The 19,019-nt window shown below is 37.1% G+C and overlaps 1 long non-coding RNA gene across 1 annotated transcript; it reads left to right on the forward strand.

The window, feature by feature from the left end:
* Positions 1 to 7,395: 7,395 nt before the first annotated feature.
* On the forward strand, positions 7,396 to 14,859 carry LOC138917754 (uncharacterized). Its single transcript, XR_011426199.1, has 4 exons — positions 7,396 to 7,563; positions 11,605 to 11,773; positions 13,475 to 13,603; positions 14,806 to 14,859. It is a non-coding gene; the product is annotated as an uncharacterized lncRNA (long non-coding RNA).
* Positions 14,860 to 19,019: the final 4,160 nt, after the last annotated feature.

The raw sequence follows: 19,019 nt of genomic DNA on the forward strand, positions 1-19,019 counted from the left end.
CATATTATAACAGTGTTTGGCACTCCCTTAACTGTTTTAATTGCTAGGGGGTAATTTTTAATTTTAAGGTAGCAAAATGATTAATCTTTTTCTATGTCAAGCATTTTAAAAATCTTAAGTAAGAAATATTTTTTATTCCAGGAGACATTAGGATAGTTTCTTTAAAAATTTTTAATGTTTTGCCTCTCACAGGTATTTAATCCACCTGATGTACCTTTTATACAAGGTTGGAAGTTCAGATATAATATTTTATTATATGGGTAACTAATTTCTCAAAACTATTTAGTTCTTCATTTTATCAATCATCCTCAATGCCATGTTAATCATATATAAATTTTTTATGCATACTGGGCACTCTTTCTCAGCTGTCTATGCTATTACATTGGTTAATATATTTCCACAAATGCCACATCTGTTTTACCAAAACTTTAAAATAAGTTCATACATACGTAAGGCAAATCTCCCTATCTTCTTTCTCAGACACGGCTATTTGGAGATTAGCACACTCCAAATAAATATAATATCATTTCTATAAGTACGTCAAAATCCTGTTGTGATTTTGATTGGTGAAATTACAATTCAATTAGGAGAAAATGGACACTTTTATGATGTTGAATCTTCTTATTTACAAGCATGATATAATTTCCATTTTTGTTGCTATTTACAATGATACCTTTTAGAAGGCAATTGTATTTTCAAAAATGACCACTTGATTTTCTCACAGTGTTATACTCCTCCTTTGACACTCCCTCCAGCATGAGTGGGGTTTATGTCCTTTATCTGTGAAATAGAGAGGACTGCCTTAAGCCATAAAGTTTAGTGAAATGACACTAAATAACATCTGGGTTTTCATAAAAATGCAATTCCTCTCTGCCTTGTGTTCTTTGGATACTCATTCTCGGAGCCCAGGGACCATGTCATGAGGAAGTCGAAGCAACCCACAGAAAGCGCCATGTGTATAGGAAGATTGCCAATACACAGCCCAGGGTGAACATCCAGCACCAACCGGTCATCTTGAAAGTGGCACCTCCATCTCTCAATGAAATTGCCCCAATAGATGCCACATGGAGAAAAGACAAACTCTCTCTAGCAAATTCTGCCAAAATTGTAGATTTATAACCAAAAAAATGATTGTTGTTTTAAGCCACTAAATTTTAGGGTGGTTTGTTATACAGCCTAAATATTTGATTTGTTTACATGTTCTAACTATGGTTGATAGAATATAGAAATGTAAATGATTTTCACGTGTTAATTGTTTGTCTATCCACTTTTCCAAATTCTCTTCTAATATTTCGTGTTTATAGATTTGGGGGGAGGTTCTACATAGACAATTCTTTCCTCTTCCAATAACAAGTTATTTTTGCTCTTTCTACTCAAATGAAATGTTGATCAAAAGCCGTGAAAAATCTCATCCTTATCCTCCTTATTCCAGGTTCAGAGAGGATGCTTCTAAAATTTTACCTTCAAAATTAGCAATAGAAGGGTGACGTCAGCAAGATGGTGAAACAGTAAGCCCCGGACTCTCCTCTTCCCATGGAGAAGCCAGCTCAACAACAATACATGGACCAATTACTTTTATGAGAAAATTCAGAAACCACTTGAGAGGCTCCCGCACCCAAGGTGAGTACAAAACCAGCCACACTGAAACTGGTAGGAAAAGTCGTGACACTCACTTGCTGTAGTTTCAACTCTCAGCTCAACATGGTGCAAACAGGAGAAGACCCTCAGCTCCTGGATTCTCCCTGGGGAGGGAAAGAAAATATTGAAACATAAGTCTAATATTCAGACTTTTAAGGGGACTGCCTGAGGGACTTGTTTCTGTTTTCTTTGAATCTAAGTGCTGACAGCAAAGGGTGTTACGTTGAAGGTAACTGAGAACAAAGGCAATGACTTGAACTAACACATACTTGCTTGCCATAGTTTATATTCCCAGCTCAGTGCAGAGTGAGTGGAAGAAAACCCAAAACTCTTGACTACACCCTGGGGAGGGAAAGAGTTAGAGTTTGTGTCCAACATTCTGGCTTTTCAGGGGGGCTGCCCAAAAAAATGGTTTCTGTCTCACTTGTATTGGAGCACTGAGGAGACCTGCATACTCTAGATGCCCGGAGTGCAACCAAGAACAAAAGAAATCTGGGTGGCTTGCTGCTGCTCCAGAGGACCCACGGTATGGCAGAGAAAGCCAATACAGCTAGGGGACCACCCCTCAGGGTGGAAAGAGAAGAGTGGAGCATCTGACCAACATTCTAGCTCTTCACTGGGGCCGCCTGAGGGACTAGTTTCTGTCTTCCCTGACTTGGTGCACTGATGGGACCCAGGATACTCTAGAAGTCTGGACCCTACTGAATACAAAAGGGCTGAGTGCCCTGTGGCAGCTTCAGAGAACCTGCAGAACTACATGCAGACACAAGAGGGAGCAAGAGATTATGAACTCCTGAAAAATGAAACCCACAGATCCCTTTAATTGGGAATTTACAGGCACCGGTCCAAAGAAGATGCATCCGCAGGAAAGAGTTAAGAGGCCTGCAGGATTTCTAACGGTGCTGATTAGCGAAGGTCTTTCCCTGTATGAAGTCAGTCCATAAAAACTGGCAAAACTGGCTGTTCTTTCAAATGTCAGATCCCAACACAAAGTGGCAATGCACAGGAAGAAACAAGGAAACATGATTCAATCAAAGGAACAAAAATCTCCAGAAACTGCCCCTAAGGAAATGGAAGTATATGAATTATCTGACAAAGAATTCAAAATAACCACCATAAAGATGATCAATGAGCTTAGGACAATGATGTGTAAACAAAATGGAAATACCAAAGAGGGAAAGAAAATATTAAAAAGAACCAAACAGAAGTTTTGGAGCTGAAGAATATAATAATTGAATTTAAAAATACACTAGAGGGGTTCAAAAGCAGATCTGATCAAGCAGAAGAAAGAATCAACGAACTCCAAGAGACGTCATGTGACATTACCTTGTTAGCAAAAAGGTAAAAGAGTAAAGAAGGTTTTTTGTGTAAACCTGGTTCCTCTACAGTTTCCAGTTACTCATTCCAACACTAATCATGTGAAGGGGGTTTGTAAATGTAATTGAAGTCTGTAATTAGTTGACTTTATGTAAGGAAGTTTAGCCCAGACAATCCAGGTGGGCTTGATTGAGTCAGTTGAAAGGCGTTAGGAGAAAAGCTGAGACTTCCTTGAAGAAGAATGAATTCTACCTGTGGGCAGGATCTTCAACTCATGCCCAAGAGCGCCTGCCTGCTCTTCCTGGGGGCCTACCCTATGGATTTCAGGCTTGTCTATCCAACCCCCACAACTGTGCACACCAATCTCTTGCACTAAATCTCATATATAAAATATATATCTCCTATTTGTTCTGTTTCTTTGGTTCAACCATGACTTATACAAGTTTTTAAGCTAAATTCTTAGATCATTCATGGGAGCAGAAAAGAGACATGGAATATCTGTTCCTTGCTGCCTCATTCATATATAATGTCAATGATGCCCACGAGCATGAAATATCAGCAGATCTGTACGCACATGAGTTCAGTGAGATTCAGAGTGAGGATAAGGCAAGTATGTTAATTCTACAACTGAGTAAGAGAAGTCACTGACAGCCCCAAGGGAACAAGCTTTCTTTGTGAACCACAGCTTGCTTCAAATGCAGACTGAAGGTCATTAATGAAGTTCTAAGAAACACAAATAACCAAGGAACCTATTCTTTTTTAGTGGTGGCACTTTCTTCCATATCTTAGCTAACCACTTATGCTGAGCTCAATGAATATTAGATGCAGAGACACGTGAATAACATCTCAAGAATTTCCTTTAATGTCAGTATAAAAATTAATGTTCAAATATAATAAATTACAGAATATTGGTCATATACTATATTTTATATCATTTGGTTGGACTCTATAGTTCTGCATGTTTACAGAAGGCATGCATTTCTTTTTGTGACTATCAGACTTCACTTAAAGAATACAAATTTAAAGATAAAATTAAGAATTTTAAGAAAATGATAACAGATGATTAAACCAAGTGAAGGGCCCTTCCAAGGGCAGAGCCTGTGTAACTGCCTGGGTCACATGCCATGAAATTGCCCCTACCAAGATATGTCTCACAAATAGCACTATATGTTTAGGGGAGGATGACAGAAAAGACTGGGGACTGATTATGATGTTATTGTGGTTATTCAGCCTAGAGACACTGATATCCCAAAATGAGGCAAAAAAAAAAAAAAGATAGATAATGTTTAAAAATGTAGAATTAGTAAGATTAATATATTGTTGGAGGTTTGATATAGTCTAATAAATCACGACCTCCTCCTCCCTGGTCTTAACCAGGACAGAATAATTACAAAGGAACATATGGAGCTCAAAATGAAATATCTACTTTAATATGCAAAGTATAAAACTCCATAAGAAGTGGGGCTGGTCCCGTGGCCGAGTGGTTAAGTTCGCGCGCTCCGCTGCAGGCGGCCCAGTGTTTCGTTAGTTCGAATCCTGGGCGCGGACATGGCACTGCTCATCAGACCACGCTGAGGCAGCGTCCCACATGCCACAACTAGAAGAACCCACAACGAAGAATACACAACTATGTACTGGGGGGCTTTGGGGAGAAAAAGGAAAAAATAAAAAAATCTTTAAAAAAAAAACTCCATAAGAAGTAAAATAAGAGAATGAAGCAAGGGCCAGGGGCTGAAATGATGACTCTTGAATTTTTTTTTTTGTGTAAGATTAGCCCTGAACTAACATCTGCTGCCAATCCTCCTCTTTTTGCTGAGGAAGACTGGCCCTGAGCTAACATCTGTGCCCATCTTCCTCTACTTTATATGTAGGTCGCCTGCCACAGCATGGCTTAAGAAGCGATGCATAGATCTGCACCCAGAATCTGAACTGGGGAACTCCAGGCCTCCCAAACGGAACATGCAAACTTAGCCACCGAGCCACCAGGCCAGCCCTGACTCTTGATTTTTTCACTCTAAAATAAAGACATTCAGTGACATAGAGAAAAATTGCCATAACTTATTTAATCAAAGTTAGAGTAGCCAGAGCTAAGAGGAAAATCTTAACCAGACCTTCTAGAACTATGCTTTTCTTGAATGTATTCCACATGGAGTCAGATGAGTCCAGCACTCCTGGACACAGTTAGACCCAAGAGATCAAGAAGAGTGAACAAGAGAGCAAGCGTTGTGAGGGAGGGCCATGCATAATCAGTGTTTTTCAACATATTAACTCATCCAATAGAACGCTATAGCCTAAGATTCTACCCACTTCACCAATTGAGTAAGCCACCTCTTTGTCTCATGGAGAGGAGCCAATGACGGCACTGAAATTGGACTGGTAACATTAATGAAAATTCTGCCCCTACCTGAGAGTAAAGGGGAGTCATCTTAAGGTAGCAAGAGATTGGAGAAAGAGATTCTTCTTTTGGAGTGATTGAATATGAGAATTGAGGGGGAGAGATGGCCAGAGATGACTCCACATTTCTTCCTTGACAAACTGAGTAGAAAGTGGATCATTCAAGAGACAAGAATTTATTGTCAAAAACGTTAAGTAATTAGGGACTTTGGTCTCTGTTTGTCACTAGAGAATTTATTCTGCCATCTGGAACAATCTCTCAGAGCCCAGAGAAGTGGTTGGCAGACTTCCCAATACTCAGTAAAGAGAGGTTACAGCCTTCACATTTTAATTTTATAGGTATTATCTTTAATAAGTAATATTACATTCTGGTTTTCAGAAGTAGTTTACTTGCTGTAGTTTTCCTGATCAGCTCTGTCCCAGGTTACTTATAAAGAGCTCTATGCTAATAAGAAAACAAACTAACATTCTCCAGTGGAATCAAACACTGAAAGAAACTTTTTAATGAGAAATGAAAATTATTAAACTTCTAGGATCCTTCGAAATAGTAAAAAAAAATACCATTTAATGTAAGGAACTTTCTAAATTATTCTTTTAATCCAACTACTTATTTCTACTTGCCTGTTATCGTGAATTAAGATGTGTAATTGTTTACTTATTTTTCTCTTCCAATTATTGCTCAGTAACTGAACTGAATAGTCCATATTTCACTCATTCCTCTATCCCCATCACCTGGTACAATAATAAGCCTATCATTTAGTTGAATTATCCCTACTATGACAAGACACTGCTGGAGGATATTTATAATTTTAAATAAATTTCACACTGAATTTTAACCACATTTCACATGTCACAATGGTGCATATGGGTCATGGAGCCTGTGACTCTTACAATAAATATCTTTATCTAAATTCTGATTCTTCTTTCCCTACATTCTGGACTCAGGTTAACACTTTAGCCAGGACTCTTAAAAATATTTTGCTCTTTAATTCATTCAACAATTGTCAATTGTCTTCTCTGTGCTAGGCTTTGTACTACATGCTGCAGATTCAAAGGTGAATACTGAACCTGAGCTTGTCCATATCGGGGGGTAGGCCTTATAGTTTAATAAGAGGGAGACATGTAAAAAATAAATGCTGTAGAATGTAACCCATGCCAAGTTAATCACTTTAGAACATAGTTCAGTCTCAAAGGAGAGAGCAATCAATTTGAAATGAGAAAATAGTCAGAAAAAAATCTCACAGAGTAGGTAAATTTCATCCCAATTGTTGGATAAAAGTTAATAATAACTTATAAATAAAAGTTAATGTTAGGGATAAGAGAGAGAGAGGGGTGATGATATATTAGGAAAAGTGTTATGGAAAATGATTTCTACCTCCAGGGCTTACTAATTTGATAATTGGATGGTTCCTGTCAATCTTCTAAGATTTGATATGTTTTATGAAGTTACGGGCCATATCTATCTTGCTTGCTATGGTATCTTTAGTGTTTCTACCACAGTGTTCTAAATATATGTTCAGTGCATATTTGTTCAATGGTAGCCGAATGAATGAATGCATGACTTAATTTCATATACATTAGGATCTCTAGTACCACTTTGTTCCTTCACACTTTTGTGTTTCTTGATCTTTCTCTACTAATTATGATGTTTGCTGTATCCATCTCTCCTTTCCGTCTTCTTCCTACTTCAACTTGTCTTTCCATTTTGTCATCTTGGATCTAGCAAGAAGTACAACTCATAGATACAATAAGGGCATGACTGTCCCATGAATATGTTAGCATAGTTTCTGAAATGCGTTAAAAAGTTTTATTCGTTTTCTTCTATGACTACCCTTGCTCTGATCACTGCCCAGCAGCTTGCAAAGAGAATCTGACAAGTTCTGGCAGTTCCTCTTTCAACCTAGTAGTAAAGGTAAGTAGCACTGGTTCAGTTTACCTATTGCTTAATTGGTTCACTGTCCCATGATGATTGTATTAGTTTCCTGTGGCTGCTCTAACAAATTTCCAAAAACTTGGCGGCTTAAAATACCATTTATTCTCTTACAGTGCTGAAGGCCAGAAGTCTGAAATCATTTTCACTGGCCCCAAATCACCGTGTCAGCAGGACTGTGCTCCTCTCAGAGTCTCTAGAGGAGAATCCCTTCCTTGCCTTTTCCAGCTCCTCGGGGCTTCCAGCTTTTCTTGGCCCATGGCTGCATCTCTCCAATCTTCAAGGTCAGCATCTTCAATTCTCTCTCTGCTTTATCTTCACATTTAAATAAAAACAGTACATTTATTACTTTAGAAAATTCAAATATATAAAAAGTTAAAAATGATGAAGGAAAGTCTCTCATATTCCCAATTTTTTTATTCCAAATGTAACGACTATTAAGATTCTTGTGATTCATTCCAGAGAAATAAATTGCATATATTCTTGGCTATGCTTCTGTGTATGTGTAAGGAAATATAGATAGTATGTAGATATTAAACAGCTTTATTTCATTATGATTTACATATCATAAAATTTATTAAGTCTAAGTATACAGTTAAATGATTTTAGTAAATGTATAGAGTTGTACATCCACTACCACAATCCAGTCTTTTAATATTTCCATCAACTCAAAGTGTTCTCTTGATCCAATTTTCAGTTAACCACCACTCCCAACCATAGCCCTAAGAAACCATTTGTCTGCTTTCTGTCTCTATAAATTTATCTTTTCTAGACTTTCTATATCAATGTAATCATATGATACATAATCTTCTGTACTTGGCTTCTCTCTCTTAAAATAATATTTTTCAGGTTTATCCAAGTTGTAACATGTATCAGTAGCTCATTCATTTTAAATGCTGAACAGTATTCCAATGTATGGAAATACCACATTTTTAAAATTTATTCACAAGTTGATAATTTACCTTATTTCCACTTTTTGGCTACTGTAAATAAGTGCTGCTGTGCTAGTGTACATGTTTTTGTATAGACATGTTTTTATTTCTTTTTGGAGACATTTATATTCCTGGAATTTATGCTTAAAAATAACATTTAAAGACTAATATTGAATATATTTTTTTCAAGTAACAAATATATTTGTAGAGGCTAACATGTGCCAGGTATTTTTTAGGTCTTGGGCTACAGCGATGAAGAAAACAGATAAAATTTGCTCTCATAGAACTCCCTTTCTGGTGTGGGGAGACTAACAAAGAATAGACATACAAGTAAATAATGTTGTATATGTATTTTCTTTCTTCTTTTTCTTCTCCCCAAAGCCCCCCTGTACTTAGTTGTATATTCTAGTTGTGAGAACCTCTGGTTGTGCTATCTGGGGCAGAACCTCAGCGTGGCCTGGTGAGCAGTACCATGTCCATGCCCTGCATCTGAACTGGTGAAACCCTGGGCGGCTGAAGCTGAGTTTGTGAACTTAACCACTCGGCCACAGAGCCAGCGCCTAAAAATAACATTTAAAGATAATATTGAATATATTTTTTTCAGAGTAATAAATATATTTGTAGAGGCTAACATGTACCTGGCATTTTTTTAAGTCTTGGGGTGCAGCAATGAAGAAAAGAGATAAAATCTGCTCTCATAGAGCTTCCTTCCTGGTGTGGGGAGACTAGCAAAGAATAGAACATGCAAATAAATCACGTTATATTTTAAAAGTCAGTTATTATGGAGAAAGATAAAATCAAGAATGGAGAAAGTATTTGTATGGGAAGATTGTGGTGGTGAATGCAAATTTTTAAAATTAGCATTCTTAGGAAAAAACACCTGTGTAAAAATCATTTGTCCAGAATTCTGGAATGGGGTATTGCATTTAATTTATCATATAAAATATGACTTTAACAATTTTTGGATAATTATTTAATTAATATAGCTCATTTGCAAAATGATTCCATTTGGTCTAATGTACTGAATATATTAAATGCTTAGTGTTAATGGGGTGAAAAAAAGAAAGTAAAGACAAAAGCAAAGATAATCAATATATATGGAAAAAGAATGTAAACTATAATGGAATGCTTATGTATGATGTATTACAAATTTCACTCAAACCTTTCTAAAAGCAAATCCAGCCATTTACTCAGAGTATTTTTAGCAGTATTTGTACCAAGGCTCATTGTGATTATGAGTACAGTAGCATGAACACCATCTTCAGAATACTTGGTTTTCTTTACATTTGAAAGTGTTTCAACTTGCCCAGTGAGTTTCTTCATTTCCAGTCTCAACCAATTCCAGAGGAAGAAATAAGAATTTCCTATATTTGAAATGAGAAAATAACAAGATTTTTGCGAATGCTTTTATTTGCAAACCCAAGCAAAAATTTTAGCACTCTATTTAAAACAACTTCTGGCAAAGTGTATCCATTTCCTTATTTAAAAATAAAGCTTATTTTTATAATCATAAGATTAAACTTTATTATTTTTGAATATCTATAAATTGCATAAATTTATAAAGAGTGAAAGCAGAATGTAAATTCCATGATCCAAAGACAGGGCTATTAATACTTACACATTTTCACCTAATTCTTTTTTTTTTTTTTTTTTAAGGAGTGGCACCTTGGCTAACAACTGTTGCCAATCTTCCCTTTTTTTTTTTTTTTTTAAGGATTGGCACCTGGGCTAACAACTGTTGCCAATCTTTTTTTTTTTTTCTGCTTTATTTCCCAAACCCCCCTGCTACATAGTTGTATATCTTAGTTGCAAGTCCTTCTAGTTGTGGGATGTGGGACGCCGCCTCAACGTGGCCTGATGAGCCGTGCCATGTCCGCGCCCAGGATCCGAACCCTGGGCCGCTGCAGTGGAGCGCGCGAACTTAACCACTCGGCCATGGAGGCAGCCTCTTCACCTAATTCTTGACCTATGTATATTTTGCAAGATTCATACTTTAGTAAATACTCAATTTTGTAAACTGCCACTGACCCCAAAGTTATAAGATTTTCTCAGAGATGTAATAATTCATTCTAAACCCATTATTAACTGAATCCTATTGTGTCCTGTGATTATATGATAATCTGTTTTATTATTCTCCTACTTGGGACTAATTAGGTTACTTTTATAGATAATTTTACTGGGAGCATGTTTGTACTAAACTATGTTTGGAGTTATGAGTTATATTAGAGGATAGTTTATCACACAAACAATCACATAGGCAAAGAATAGAAATATTTCAAGACCTTGATATACATTTGCCAAAGTTTTTCCCAAAAATCTTATATCAATTTAGATTCTTGTCAGTAGATATATGGACCACTTATCTTTAAGACTCTCAAGAGGTTTGAAAATTTAACTTTGTTTACTATTTTGCTTTGGGCATCTGATACAACATTGATAGAAATTAAGAACCTATGATACAGGAGGCTATATATAAAGATACAAATGTATATAATATAAAGGCAATACATTAGCATAATATATTAAGTTGTATCTGAAATTAAGTATGTAACTGGAGAATTGAGGAAAGGTCCAACAGAGGTAAATCAGCTTTCGTGAATTTTTCCTGGAGAGAAGTTGCATCAGGATCTAGGCTGAATATTTCTCTGAAGTAGATTCCAGGTTGGTGGCTGAGAAATAAAAACAGGGAAAACGATAGAGATTGAGAAAGTTGAAAGTACAGAAATTATAGAAATTCCTAGAGTGAAACAATCAGCTAATGTAACGGCATTTAAAGACCCTAACCCTGGGAGGAGGCAAGGAATCCTTTGAGGTGATAAGACAGATTCCTGAAGAATTTAATTATATCACTATTGATGAACAGAAACTTTACTTTTGAAATTCAACTGGATCTTCTGACACCAAAACAGCTGACATTCAAACGGAACTGGCCTCTCTTCACCCCCTCATAAAAAAATCTCACAAGCCACGATTTGGTTATTTGCCATAAGGCAAATTTTAAAAATGTCTGTGAAACCAAATTAGACAACTTCTTAATAAAACCTGTGTGCCAGTGACAAAGTCAACATTCTAAATTAGGAGAAAGAAGAAACAATTTCTACTATACCTTAGAAAAATTAAATTGGATAAAAGCAGTGTCATAGAGTTGTTTAGAAACTCCAAGGAGCTGAATAAAGAGAATTTCAACATAAAAATTGATTTCTGTAAGTTGTTGTATATGTTAACTACTTAGAATATATTTTCTACTATGAATAATGCTACTAATCATGGTTGATAAACCAGGATAGTCTGCAAAAACATTTAATTCCCAGAAGAAAAAGAATGTTATGCTGGATCTTTTAGCAATATCTTGTTAATATAACCAAGTCAATTTCTTCTTTTTTTTAATCTCAGTCACACCAATGGATGGAAAGGAAGACCACTGGATAAAAGCAGCGAAGAAAACGGCATCGCGAATAGGATTTAAGATCAACAAAGCTGGGAAATGAACAGAAAGATATGGAAAGCCTTCATTGGTCTTCATCACTGCTGCTAAGCTGACAGATAATTGAATAACTTTTAGGTATTTTCTCCAGATTGCAAACACCGTTTTTATTTCTCTGTGTGTGTGAGTGTTCGTGAGGAAAGCTGTGTCTAAATTAGAGTGAGATATTTGAATGAAGATTTGTCTGTATGCAGTCATGCGTCTTAACGACAGGGATACATTCTGAGAAATGCATTGTTAGGTGATTGACTCGTTGTGTAAACATCACGGAGTGGGCTTACACAAACCTAGACGGTATAGCCTACTACATACCTAGACTACATGGTATTAATCTTATGGGACCACTGTCATATGGTCCATAATCGAAACATCATTACGCGGTGTGTTACTGTAGATGTTTTATGGATATAAGGAGAATTTGGGGGTGATAAAAGAGTAATAATAGTAGTTTGTCTGCTTTTTTCCCGTTATTACCAAAGTGCCACTACAACGTTTTGAATTATATTTTATTGCTAAGCATGCTGATTTATTTTCTGATTATTAACATCTTACTGAAAAAGTCAGGGACACGATGACCTCATAAAACACTTGTAAGGTACATTTTTCAGTGAATTATGATGTAATTGCTCCACAGTTGACACAAATATATCTTCACGTTAGTCTAACAAATCTTACAGCTTCCGTTATTTGGCTTTTGAATTATCCCAGCCATTAAATACAGAAGTCGAATTTATTCCCCAAAGATCTCTAACTAAAAACGTTTTCTATGATTCTAAATGTAGAAACATAGGTGAACTGAGAAGAACTTTACAATGAGAGTTGTCAGGAACTGACTCATGTCAGCCTAGTCTGTACCCCCAGTTTCTGAGTTCCACTTTACTATTCAGCTAGAGTGAATCTGGCATTTGTGCATGAATCTGTGAGCGAATGAGGGTCACGTGTTAACTATGCATGGCATGTGTGTATTTAGGGAAGTTACAATTTGACATTTTGCTTAGATGGCTTTTAGAATGTGTCTTCCTCTGTCAAACACAAAACACAAAAGCCTTTGGATTTATTTGAAACAAGGGGCAATGCTTAAGAACAAGTAGTGAATTGGAAGGAACGTAGAATTTCAAGTTAAGCTGGAAGACACTGACCACTCGTGTGACTTTAGGTGGTTATTTAAACAGTCTGAAGCTCAAGGTCCTATTGACTTCACAACACCTTGTGGAAGTTAAGGAGGCAAGTGTGCACAGCTCCTGCGGTGCCGTAAATTTGGTGCCATCCTTGACCTCCTTTCTTTCTGTCCTAGTACTGCACCTTATGCCATACAATTTGCACCTTAGCCCTTTAGAAAATTTTGCTTCCTAATGATTTTATTCTTCATGGTTCCTGAAAATCTACCCGCAACTCCTCAAGCTCTTTTAGGCAAATTGCCACCTCCTTTATCCTCTTCACAGGATAGGCAAAATTCAACAATGTCATATACTTCTGCTTCTTTACAATTTGCTTGTTTTTATGGGAACAAGAGGCATTTGCCCTGGAAGATGACTCTTGGAGGATTCCTGCCTCAAGTAAGAGAGTCAAGACATTTTTTCCTGTTGTTAATTTCTACTTAGTATCCTAAATAATTATTTACATCCCACAGTGTCATCTGCAGAATGTTGGTAGGTAGAATGCCATATTGTGCTCCCTTGCTCCCTTCCCGTGAGAAGTATCTTAAATATAGTTCTGGAGATATAGAATGCTTTGCTCAATTGAAAAAGATGTGTGTATTGATCACCCATTATGTTTCAGTCACTGTGCTGGGTTGGAAGGACACAAACATAAAGATTCCCTATACTCTCCAAGATTGCTTTCACGATCAGACAGACCTACTACATAGCAGTTACAGTGCAATGTGAAGAAATGCCTGCAATCTGACAGGTACGTGTTGAAATGTGCTTAAGGAAGGGTTCACCCAAGGGGTAAAATTTAAGCTCCTAATTAAGTTAGAGTTTGCCTTTCAAAGGCTGGGTTGGGTAGGGAGATAATTGCATTTCAGTCAGAGGAAAGAAATGACATGTGTAAAGGTAAGGAGCCAGGAATGAGTCTGGCATTTCCCAGGGATGACAGTTAGTTCAGCATCAGCAGAGCCTAGGATGTGTGTGGGAGAAGGGTGGAAGATTAAATCTGACAGATAGGCAGCAGCTGCAACATGACGGGGAGTCTATGAGACTTTTATAGTAGAAAATTTACTTGATCAGATTTGCATTTTAGAAATAGCACTCCGGAGGCAGTGCTTGTGGAGGATGAATTCTAAGGAGTCAACTCTGAAGTTAAAGAGTCCATTTTCTGGGCTATTGCAATAGTCTCCAGGCAAAAGATAACAAAGGATGCAGAACACATAAAGAGAAGGGCCCAGGTGTGGGTGGTGGTTGTCCACACTGATTAAGATCATGTACTTGAGAAGCATATTGCTTCAGTTATATGTTTAACCTTTCTAATTTTCTGTTTTCTCATTTGTGAAATGGAGATTATGCTACTTACCCTACAGAGTTGTGGAAAAAATTGAGCAAGATAGTGTATGTAAACTACTGAATAGTAACTAGCAAACTATGTGTTTTCAATAAGTGGTACTTAAGTGATAGTATACAATGTATTGTTTTGTACTTGAATAGAGAGGAGAATGAGGAAGAAGAAATTGCCAAGATATCTACCACTTACTTATAGAAAAGCAGGTTGCAAGGGGGATGGCTTCAATTTTGGACATGTTTAGTTTGAATTTCCTTGAGACAATCGGGTAGAGATGTCCCATAGACATCTGGATATGTGGGTTGTGGAATGCGTAATACTAATCTGAGGGCACTATCTTGAGGAGCGCTTATTCCTCCATTCCTCACCCTCCATAGAGAGGAAGGGGATTCCATTTTTATGAAGGAACAGTATTAGAAGGGCACATCCAGCCCTCTCTTTACTCATTCCTCCAAGTAGGATGGAATGAGAAATGGGAACCCAGTAAGAAGTGTAGCTCAGATCCTTCCTTCTTCTCTTCTCTTTCTCCCTTTATTCTCTCTCTTTCTCTCTCTCTCATACTGACAGTGGTCCACAAGTGCTTATATTTTTTCTGCTTCTGTTTTTTTCATTAGGTCTTCTGCACAGTGGGGATGCTTGGGGTCTCTGATTGTTCTACTTGTAACTGGGTGAGTAAATTCAATTCAAGGTGAGAAAAAACAGGGAGCCCAATTTAAACTCTGGGCCAAGCTGCTTCAGTATTCCAAATTTACCAGCAACACCACTGAGAGTTTGCTCCTTAACTAACTCCTGGAGATATTTCACTTTTTTCTTCTATAACTGAATAGGACAATTTGTGATTTAACCTTTCAAGTCCCCAAAAAGGCATGGATGTGGGAGTCATCAGTATAAATATGAGGATGCAAGAAGTTGCGGGTGTGAATGAAATTGATCAAAGAGAATTTTAGGAACTGAGAAGAAGAGAGGTAGAAGATGAGAGCATTTGCCTATAGGAGATAGGCAGGGCCTGCAGAAGTGAGGAGAAAGAGTGTCAAGGAAGTATGAGAGCTGAGAATGAGAACCAGTCTTCTGGCATCGTAACAGTTTAATCCAGATTCTGGTTAAAAACAAAATCTGTCGATATGATGCACCACATTAACAAAATGGAGAATAAAACCCACATGATCATCTCAGTAGATGCAGAGAAATCATTTGACAAGATACAGCATCCATTTATGATAAAATCTCTAAATAAAATGGATAATAAGGAAAATACCTCAATGTAATAAAGGCCATATATGACAAACCCACAGCAAATATCATTCTCAACGGAGAAAAACTGAAATCTACCCTTTAAGAACAGGAACCAGACAAGGATGCCCACTGTCACCATTCTTATTTAACATAGTATTGGAAGTCCTAGCCAGAGCAATCAGGCAAGAAAAAGAAATAAAAGGGATCCTATTGGAAAAGAAGTGAAACTGTCACTCTTTGCAGATGACATGATTTTACATATAGAAAACCCTAAAGAATCCACTAAAAAACTTTTAGAAATAATAAATCAATACAGTCAAGTCACATGATACAAAATAAACATACAAAAATCGGTTGCATTTCTAAACACTAACAACGAAGTAGCAGAAAGAGAAATTAAGAATACAATCCCATTTACAATTGCAACAAAAAGAATGAAATACCGAGGAATAAACTTAACCAAAGAGGTGAAAGATCTGCACACTGAAAACTATAAAACATTGTTGAAAGAAATCGAAGAAGACACAAAGAAATGCAAAGATATTCTGCGCTCTTGGATTGGAAGAATTAACATAGGTAAAATGTCCATACTTCCTAAAGCAATGTATAGATTCAACGCAATCCCTATTAAAGTTGCAACAACATTTTTCACAAACAAAGAATCCTAAAATTTATATGGAACAACAAAAGACCCCGAATAGCCAAAGGATTCCTGAGAAAAAAGAACAAAGCTGGAGGTATCACACCCCCTGATTTCAAAATATACTACAAAGCCCTAGTAACCAAAACAGCATGGTACTGGCACAAAAACAGACACACAGATTAATGGAACAGAATCGAGAGCACAGAAATAAACCCACAAGTGTATGGACAGCTAATATTCGACAAGGGAGTCAAGAGCACATGATGGAGAAAGGAGAGTCTCTTCAATAAATGGTGTTGGGGAAACTGGACAGCCACATGCAAAAGAATGAAAGTAGACCATTACCTTACACCATGCACAAAAATCAACTCAAAATGGATTGAAGACTTGAATATAAGACCCCAAACCATGAAACTTCTAGAAGAAAACATAGGTAGTACGCTCTTTGACATCAGTCTTAGCAGCGTATTTTCAGTACCATGTCTGAATGAGCAAGGGAAACAAAAGAATAAATGAACAAATGGGACTACATCAAACTAAAAACTTCTGCACAGCAAAGAAAACCATCAACAAAACGAAAAGACAACCTAACAATTGGGAGAAGATATTTGCAAACCATATATCAGATAAGGGGTTAATATCCAAAATATGCAAAGAACTCATACATCTCAACAACAAAAAACCAGCAATACAATTAGAAAATGGGCAAAAGATCTGAACAGAGATTTCTCCAAAGAAGATATACAGATGGCCAAGAGGCACATGAAAAGATGTTCAACATCATTAACTATCAGGAAAATGCAAATCAAAACTACAATGAGGTATCACCTCACTTTGGTCAGAATGGCTATAATTAACAAGACAGGAAACAAAAAGTTTTGGAGAGGATGTGGAGAGAAGGGAACTCTCATACACTGCTGGTGAGAGTACAAACTGGTGCAGCCACTATGGAAAGCAGTATGGAGTAACCCATAAAATTAAGAATAGATCTACCATATGATCCAGCTATTCCACTGCTGGGTATTTATCCAAAGAACGTGAAAATATGAATGCATAAAGATACATGCTCCCACCATGTTCATTGCAGCATTATTCACAATAGCCAAGACTTGGAAGCAACCTAGGTGCCCATCAAGGGACAAATGGATAAAGAAGATGTGGTATATATACACAATGGAATACTACTCAGCCATAAGAAATGATGAAATCTGACCATTTGTCACAACATGGATGGACCTTGAGGGTATTATGCTGAGAGAAATAAGTCAGAGGAAGAAAATCAAATACAGTATGATCTCATCATAAGTAGAAGATAAAAACAATGACAAACAAACGCATAGCACCAGAGATTGGATTGGTCTTTACCATAGGGGAAGGGGAGAGGGGGGAGGGCAAAAGAGGTGATTAGGCTCACCTGTGAGGGGATGGACTATAATTGGTTTTTGGGTGGTGAACATGATGCAATCTACACAGAATTTGAAATATATTATGATGTACATCTGAAAGCTATATAATGTTATAATCCAATGTTACTGCAATAAAAAAAATAAAATAAAATAAACCCCAAACAGACAAAAACAACAACAATGGCATGTCATGTCAAAGAGGGGTCTACTATTGCAACACCTAATACCTCATTATCCTAACACACATTCAAAGATTAAAGTCCCAGGAAGAGAGAGAGGCTAAAATATGGTAAAAAGTTATCACTACTTGGTTTGGAGTGGATAACGGGCAATCAGAGCATCATATCCCTTCAAGAAGTGCCCACCACACCCTGTACTATAACACTTCTGTGCTCCATTCAAAGACGAGTGTGTATCTATGGACTTATCACAGCCTCTGGACATCCACAAGGACTGAATTAAGTTTGCCATAATGTCACTTACTGAGTTAGCACTCTCTGTTTCATTGGACAAACGTGAAAAAGACATATGATCATTAAAATATAAATTATAACCATCTAGGATAGTCTGAGGGAAAAAACCCAGCAAAAATAGCAGCAACGGTGACAAGAATGGGTTGATTTTAGAGCTGGTGTAAAGGAATGGTTTATGAAATCCTGTAAAATTACTCTTACGTTATATGTAAATAAAATTCCTCAACACACTTGGCTAAAGCCAGATTGCTCGAGACACTGAACAAGGACAGCCAGATTCACTCCGAGACAAGTGAAGTGGAAGCCTCTCTTCAAAAGACTCATCTCATCCACTTTAGGGAATAAATGAATCTTCGAGTGCTTTATTGAGAGAGGGAAACTAGGAAAAATGGTGGAAAACAAAACTGCCAATTTAATAGTGATGTCTCTGAGAAGTAGAAAGAAGGCGGTAAGCTCCCATATGTGGACTTTCTCTTTCCATATGGAAACATCGAAACCTCTCATTAATCTTTACCCAGGCTGCATCCTTTCTTTGTGCATCCTGGGACATTCAGAAGAGTCTGGTGGATCTTAAGTTTCCACAAATAACTTGCATTCTCCTCGTGTATATGGAAGGCACAAAACTTACTGAATGTTAGAAATATAATAGTCACTCAAAACAAATTATTATTTAAAAGAGTTGTTTTTTAAAACCTGTTCTAGCCACTAAACTAAGTACAATTGATTTAAACCAATCCTTTGAACTTGAAGATAGCATTTCCCACATTGCAGATGAGGAAACTGAGATCCAGGCAGTTAAGTACCTTGCTGAAGTTTCTACAGGTAAGAATAGCAAGCACCTACTTCATCTGACTTCAAAGCCCCGCTCTTGAACTTTCTTACTTTATGTCTCATGCAAGTTAATACTTAGCTGACAACACCAACAATGTGACAAAGTTAAAAAAGTTAAAAAGAGAATAGTGTGGATGAAGACAGGCAGAGAGGAGTAAACAGAGCTCCTGTCCTGCACCTTTAATGCTCCCAGAGTGTCAGAGATTTCTCTCCCCTAAACTCTGAAGCACACCCTTACGTTT

The sequence above is a fragment of the Equus caballus genome, chromosome 15 (genome assembly GCF_041296265.1).
Source record: "Equus caballus isolate H_3958 breed thoroughbred chromosome 15, TB-T2T, whole genome shotgun sequence".
Lineage (NCBI taxonomy): Eukaryota > Metazoa > Chordata > Mammalia > Perissodactyla > Equidae > Equus > Equus caballus.